Genomic DNA, 7,542 nt, shown 5'->3' on the forward strand with positions numbered 1-7,542 from the left:
CCTCTGCTAAGACAGCTTTACTTATAAACATACTCTGTTCCTACTTGAAGAAAAGCTGTCACATCTCTCTCAATCTCTGAATGAGATTGACAATTAGTAGGGAAAGCGATTCATGCCCCAGTGGCTTATTGAAGTAGTCGTTCATCCGGATTACTTTGTGTGCTGGTCTTGTTTAAATGCCAATGCTGTTGTTGTCACTGAAGCCAAAGTAATGTGGGCACATGAGCACAGGTTTTTAACAGCCCCAGTGGCCTAATGGATAAGGCACTGGCCTCCTAAGCCAGGGATTGTGGGTTTGAGTCCCATCTGGGGTGGTTTACAGCAGAGTGGCGCAGCAGAAGCGTGCTGGGCCCATAACCCAGAGGTCGATGGATCGAAACCATCCTCTGCTAAGACAGCTTTACTTATAAACATTCTCTGTACCTACTTGAAGAAAAGCTGTCACATCTCTGTGCTAAAACCCTTTGTTGTTTTCACCTGATCTCATTTATGAAAGAGGCACTTCGTGTGCACTTCATGTGTGCCTAAACGCAAGTCCTTTTGAAAACACCTGTGAATGGGAGTTCTTCTATGACGAGCAGAGTGGCGCAGTGGAAGCGTGCTGGGCCCATAACCCATAACCCAGAGGTCGATGGATCTAAACCATCCTCTGCTAAGACAGCTTTACTTATAAACATTCTCTGTACCTACTTGAAGAAAAGCTGTCACATCTCTGTGCTAAAACCCTTTGTTGTTTTCACCTGATCTCATTTATGACAGAGGCACTTCGTGTGCACTTCATGTGTGCCTAAACGCAAGTCCTTTTGAAAACACCTGTGAATGGGTGTTCTTCTATGGCGAGCAGAGTGGCGCAGCGGAAGCGTGCTGGGCCCATAACCCAGAGGTCGATGGATCGAAACCATCCTCTGCTAAGGCATCTTCACTTATGTCCATGTTTTATCCCAATAAAGAGCAACTTCCACATCTCGCTTGTTCATTCAGAAAATCTGTGTGTTTGTGTGTGTATGCCCTTTTAAAAACGCCTCATTGACTAAGCCACCTGAATGAGATTGACAATTAGTAGGGCAAGCGATTCATGCCCCAGTGGCCTATTGAAGTAGTCGTTCATCCGGATTACTTTGTGTGCTGGCCTTGTTTAAATACCAATGCTGTTGTTGTCACTGAAGCCAAAGTAATGTGGGCACATGAGCACAGGTTTTTAACAGCCCCAGTGGCCTAATGGATAAGGCACTGGCCTCCTAAGCCAGGGAAGTCCCATCTGGGGTGGTTTACAGCAGAGTGGCGCAGCGGAAGCGTGCTGCGCCCATAACCCAGAGGTCGATGGATCGAAACCATCCTCTGCTAAGACAGCTTTACTTATAAACATTCTCTGTACCTACTTGAAGAAAAGCTGTCACATCTCTGTGCTAAAACCCTTTGTTGTTTTCACCTGATCTCATTTATGACAGAGGCACTTCGTGTGCACTTCATGTGTGCCTAAATGCAAGTCCTTTTGAAAACACCTGTGAATGGGAGTTGTTCTACGGCGAGCAGAGTGGCGCAGCGGAAGCGTGCTGGGCCCATAACCCAGAGGTCGATGGATGGAAACCATCCTCTGCTAAGACAGCTTTACTTATAAACATACTCTGTTCCTACTTGAAGAAAAGCTGTCACATCTCTGTGCTAAAACCCTTTCTTGTTTTCACCTGATCTAACCCAGAGGTCGATGGATCGAAACCATCCTCTGCTAAGGCATCTTCACTTATTTCCATGTTTTATCCCAATAAAGAGCAACTTCCACATCTCGCTTGTTCATTCAGAAAATCTGTGTGTTTGTGTGTGTATGCCCTTTTAAAAACGCCTCATTGACTAAGCCACCTGAATGAGATTGACAATTAGTAGGGCAAGCGATTCATGCCCCAGTGGCCTATTGAAGTAGTCGTTCATCCGGATTACTTTGTGTGCTGGCCTTGTTTAAATACCAATGCTGTTGTTGTCACTGAAGCCAAAGTAATGTGGGCACATGAGCACAGGTTTTTAACAGACCCAGTGGCCTAATGGATAAGGCACTGGCCTCCTAAGCCAGGGATTGTGGGTTCGAGTCCCATCTGGGGTGGTTTACAGCAGAGTGGCGCAGCGGAAGCGTGCTCGGCCCATAACCCAGAGGTCGATGGATCGAAACCATCCTCTGCTAAGACAGCTTTACTTATAAACATTCTCTGTACCTACTTGAAGAAAAGCTGTCACATCTCTGTGCTAAAACCCTTTGTTGTTTTCACCTGATCTCATTTATGACAGAGGCACTTCGTGTGCACTTCATGTGTGCCTAAACGCAAGTCCTTTTGAAAACACCTGTGAATGGGAGTTCTTCTATGGCGAGCAGAGTGGCGCAGCGGAAGCGTGCTGGGCCCATAACCCAGAGGTCGATGGATCGAAACCATCCCCTCCTAAGACAGCTTTACTTATAAACATTCTCTGTACCTACTTGAAGAAAAGCTGTCACATCTCTGTGCTAAAATCCTTTGTTGTTTTCACCTGATCTCATTTATGACAGAGGCACTTCGTGTGCACTTCATGTGTGCCTAAATGCAAGTCCTTTTGAAAACACCTGTGAATGGGAGTTCTTCTACGGCGAGCAGAGTGGCGCAGCGGAAGCGTGCTGGGCCCAAAACCCAGAGGTCGATGGATCGAAACCATCCTCTACTAAGACAGCTTTACTTATAAACATACTCTGTTCCTACTTGAAGAAAAGCTGTCACATCTCTGTGCTAAAACCCTTTCTTGTTTTCACCTGATCTAACCCAGAGGTCGATGGATCGAAACCATCCTCTGCTAAGGCATCTTCACTTATGTCCATGTTTTATCCCAATAAAGAGCAACTTCCACATCTCGCTTGTTCATTCAGAAAATCTGTGTGTTTGTGTGTGTATGCCCTTTTAAAAACGCCTCATTGACTAAGCCACCTGAATGAGATTGACAATTAGTAGGGCAAGCGATTCATGCCCCAGTGGCCTATTGAAGTAGTCGTTCATCCGGATTACTTTGTGTGCTGGCCTTGTTTAAATACCAATGCTGTTGTTGTCACTGAAGCCAAAGTAATGTGGGCACATGAGCACAGGTTTTTAACAGCCCCAGTGGCCTAATGGATAAGGCACTGGCCTCCTAAGCCAGGGAAGTCCCATCTGGGGTGGTTTACAGCAGAGTGGCGCAGCGGAAGCGTGCTGCGCCCATAACCCAGAGGTCGATGGATCGAAACCATCCTCTGCTAAGACAGCTTTACTTATAAACATTCTCTGTACCTACTTGAAGAAAAGCTGTCACATCTCTGTGCTAAAACCCTTTGTTGTTTTCACCTGATCTCATTTATGACAGAGGGACTTCGTGTGCACTTCGTGTGCACTTCATGTGTGCCTAAACGCAAGTCCTTTTGAAAAGACCTGTGAATGGGAGTTCTTCTATGGCGAGCAGAGTGGCGCAGCGGAAGCGTGCTGGGCCCATAACCCAGAGGTCGATGGATGGAAACCATCCTCTGCTAAGACAGCTTTACTTATAAACATACTCTGTTCCTACTTGAAGAAAAGCTGTCACATCTCTGTGCTAAAACCCTTTCTTGTTTTCACCTGATCTAACCCAGAGGTCGATGGATCGAAACCATCCTCTGCTAAGGCATCTTCACTTATGTCCATGTTTTATCCCAATAAAGAGCAACTTCCACATCTCGCTTTTTCATTCTGAAAATCTGTGTGTTTGTGTGTGTATGCCCTTTTAAAAACGCCTCATTGACTAAGCCACCTGAATGAGATTGACAATTAGTAGGGCAAGCGATTCATGCCCCAGTGGCCTATTGAAGTAGTCATTCATCCGGATTACTTTGTGTGCTGGCCTTGTTTAAATACCAATGCTGTTGTTGTCACTGAAGCCAAAGTAATGTGGGCACATGAGCACAGGTTTTTAACAGCCCCAGTGGCCTAATGGATAAGGCACTGGCCTCCTAAGCCAGGGATTGTGGGTTCGAGTCCCATCTGGGGTGGTTTACAGCAGAGTGGCGCAGCGGAAGCGTGCTGGGCCCATAACCCAGAGGTCGATGGATCGAAACCTTCCTCTGCTAAGACAGCTTTACTTATAAACATTCTCTGTACCTACTTGAAGAAAAGCTGTCACATCTCTGTGCTAAAACCCTTTGTTGTTTTCACCTGATCTCATTTATGACAGAGGCACTTCGTGTGCACTTCATGTGTGCCTAAACGCAAGTCCTTTTGAAAACACCTGTGAATGGGAGTTCTTCTATGGCGAGCAGAGTGGCGCAGCGGAAGCGTGCTGGGCCCATAACCCAGAGGTCGATGGATCGAAACCATCCTCTGCTAAGACAGCTTTACTTATAAACATTCTCTGTACCTACTTGAAGAAAAGCTGTCACATCTCTGTGCTAAAACCCTTTGTTGTTTTCACCTGATCTCATTTATGACAGATGCACTTCGTGTGCACTTCATGTGTGCCTAAATGCAAGTCCTTTTGAAAACACCTGTGAATGGGAGTTCTTCTACGGCGAGCAGAGTGGCGCAGCGGAAGCGTGCTGGGCCCATAACCCAGAGGTCGATGAATGGAAACCATCCTCTGCTAAGACAGCTTTACTTATAAACATACTCTGTTCCTACTTGAAGAAAAGCTGTCACATCTCTTTGCTAAAACCCTTTCTTGTTTTCACCTGATCTAACCCAGAGGTCGATGGATCGAAACCATCCTCTGCTAAGGCATCTTCACTTATGTCCATGTTTTATCCCAATAAAGAGCAACTTCCACATCTCGCTTGTTCATTCCGAAAATCTGTGTGTTTGTGTGTGTATGCCCTTTTAAAAACGCCTCATTGACTAAGCCACCTGAATGAGATTGACAATTAGTAGGGCAAGCGATTCATGCCCCAGTGGCCTATTGAAGTAGTCGTTCATCCGGATTACTTTGTGTGCTGGCCTTGTTTAAATACCAATGCTGTTGTTGTCACTGAAGCCAAAGTAATGTGGGCACATGAGCACAGGTTTTTAACAGCCCCAGTGGCCTAATGGATAAGGCACTGGCCTCCTAAGCCAGGGAAGTCCCATCTGGGGTGGTTTACAGCAGAGTGGCGCAGCGGAAGCGTGCTGCGCCCATAACCCAGAGGTCGATGGATCGAAACCATCCTCTGCTAAGACAGCTTTACTTATAAACATTCTCTGTACCTACTTGAAGAAAAGCTGTCACATCTCTGTGCTAAAACCCTTTGTTGTTTTCACCTGATCTCATTTATGACAGAGGGACTTCGTGTGCACTTCGTGTGCACTTCATGTGTGCCTAAACGCAAGTCCTTTTGAAAAGACCTGTGAATGGGAGTTCTTCTATGGCGAGCAGAGTGGCGCAGCGGAAGCGTGCTGGGCCCATAACCCAGAGGTCGATGGATGGAAACCATCCTCTGCTAAGACAGCTTTACTTATAAACATACTCTGTTCCTACTTGAAGAAAAGCTGTCACATCTCTGTGCTAAAACCCTTTCTTGTTTTCACCTGATCTAACCCAGAGGTCGATGGATCGAAACCATCCTCTGCTAAGGCATCTTCACTTATGTCCATGTTTTATCCCAATAAAGAGCAACTTCCACATCTCGCTTGTTCATTCTGAAAATCTGTGTGTTTGTGTGTGTATGCCCTTTTAAAAACGCCTCATTGACTAAGCCACCTGAATGAGATTGACAATTAGTAGGGCAAGCGATTCATGCCCCAGTGGCCTATTGAAGTAGTCATTCATCCGGATTACTTTGTGTGCTGGCCTTGTTTAAATACCAATGCTGTTGTTGTCACTGAAGCCAAAGTAATGTGGGCACATGAGCACAGGTTTTTAACAGCCCCAGTGGCCTAATGGATAAGGCACTGGCCTCCTAAGCCAGGGATTGTGGGTTCGAGTCCCATCTGGGGTGGTTTACAGCAGAGTGGCGCAGCGGAAGCGTGCTGGGCCCATAACCCAGAGGTCGATGGATCGAAACCTTCCTCTGCTAAGACAGCTTTACTTATAAACATTCTCTGTACCTACTTGAAGAAAAGCTGTCACATCTCTGTGCTAAAACCCTTTGTTGTTTTCACCTGATCTCATTTATGACAGAGGCACTTCGTGTGCACTTCATGTGTGCCTAAACGCAAGTCCTTTTGAAAACACCTGTGAATGGGAGTTCTTCTATGGCGAGCAGAGTGGCGCAGCGGAAGCGTGCTGGGCCCATAACCCAGAGGTCGATGGATCGAAACCATCCTCTGCTAAGACAGCTTTACTTATAAACATTCTCTGTACCTACTTGAAGAAAAGCTGTCACATCTCTGTGCTAAAACCCTTTGTTGTTTTCACCTGATCTCATTTATGACAGATGCACTTCGTGTGCACTTCATGTGTGCCTAAATGCAAGTCCTTTTGAAAACACCTGTGAATGGGAGTTCTTCTACGGCGAGCAGAGTGGCGCAGCGGAAGCGTGCTGGGCCCATAACCCAGAGGTCGATGAATGGAAACCATCCTCTGCTAAGACAGCTTTACTTATAAACATACTCTGTTCCTACTTGAAGAAAAGCTGTCACATCTCTTTGCTAAAACCCTTTCTTGTTTTCACCTGATCTCATTTATGACAGAGGAACTTCGTGTGCACTTCATGTGTGCCTAAATGCAAGTCCTTTTGAAAACACCTGTGAATGGGAGTTCTTCTACGGCGAGCAGAGTGGCGCAGCGGAGGCGTGCTGGGCCCATAACCCAGAGGTCGATGGATGGAAACCATCCTCTGCTAAGACAGCTTTACTTATAAACATACTCTGTTCCTACTTGAAGAAAAGCTGTCACATCTCTGTGCTAAAACCCTTTCTTGTTTTCACCTGATCTAACCCAGAGGTCGATGGATCGAAACCATCCTCTGCTAAGGCATCTTCACTTATGTCCATGTTTTATCCCAATAAAGAGCAACTTCCACATCTCGCTTGTTCATTCAGAAAATCTGTGTGTTTGTGTGTGTATGCCCTTTTAAAAATGCCTCATTGACTAAGCCACCTGAATGAGATTGACAATTAGTAGGGCAAGCGATTCATGCCCCAGTGGCCTATTGAAGTAGTCGTTTATCCGGATTACTTTGTGTGCTGGCCTTGTTTAAATACCAATGCTGTTGTTGTCACTGAAGCCAAAGTAATGTGGGCACATGAGCACAGGTTTTTAACAGCCCCAGTGGCCTAATGGATAAGGCACTGGCCTCCTAAGCCAGGGAAGTCCCATCTGGGGTGGTTTACAGCAGAGTGGCGCAGCGGAAGCGTGCTGGGCCCATAACCCAGAGGTCGATGGATTGAAACCATCCTCTGCTAAGACAGCTTTACTTATAAACATTCTCTGTACCTACTTGAAGAAAAGCTGTCACATCTCTGTGCTAAAACCCTTTGTTGTTTTCACCTGATCTCATTTATGACAGAGGCACTTCGTGTGCACTTCGTGTGCACTTCGTGTGCACTTCATATGTGCCTAAATGCAAGTCCTTTTGAAAACACCTTTGAATGGGAGTTCTTCTACGGCGAGCAG

The 7,542-nt window shown here is 46.1% G+C and overlaps 4 non-coding genes across 4 annotated transcripts; all 4 read left to right on the forward strand.

Annotated features, from left to right (window-relative positions):
* Window positions 1-241: 241 nt before the first annotated feature.
* Window positions 242-314, forward strand: trnar-ccu (transfer RNA arginine (anticodon CCU)). Its single transcript has one exon. It is a non-coding gene; the product is annotated as a tRNA-Arg (tRNA).
* Window positions 315-2,022: 1,708 nt separating this feature from the next.
* Window positions 2,023-2,102, forward strand: trnar-ccu (transfer RNA arginine (anticodon CCU)). The gene has a single exon. It is a non-coding gene; the product is annotated as a tRNA-Arg (tRNA).
* A 1,834-nt stretch (window positions 2,103-3,936) lies between these two features.
* On the forward strand, window positions 3,937-4,009 carry trnar-ccu (transfer RNA arginine (anticodon CCU)). Its single transcript has one exon. It is a non-coding gene; the product is annotated as a tRNA-Arg (tRNA).
* Window positions 4,010-5,850: 1,841 nt separating this feature from the next.
* trnar-ccu (transfer RNA arginine (anticodon CCU)) lies at window positions 5,851-5,923 on the forward strand. Its single transcript has one exon. It is a non-coding gene; the product is annotated as a tRNA-Arg (tRNA).
* Window positions 5,924-7,542: the final 1,619 nt, after the last annotated feature.

The sequence above is a fragment of the Rhinichthys klamathensis genome, unplaced genomic scaffold (genome assembly GCF_029890125.1).
Source record: "Rhinichthys klamathensis goyatoka isolate OS25496 unplaced genomic scaffold, OSU_Roscu_1.1 h1tg000272l_1, whole genome shotgun sequence".
Taxonomy (NCBI): Eukaryota; Metazoa; Chordata; class Actinopteri; order Cypriniformes; family Leuciscidae; genus Rhinichthys; species Rhinichthys klamathensis.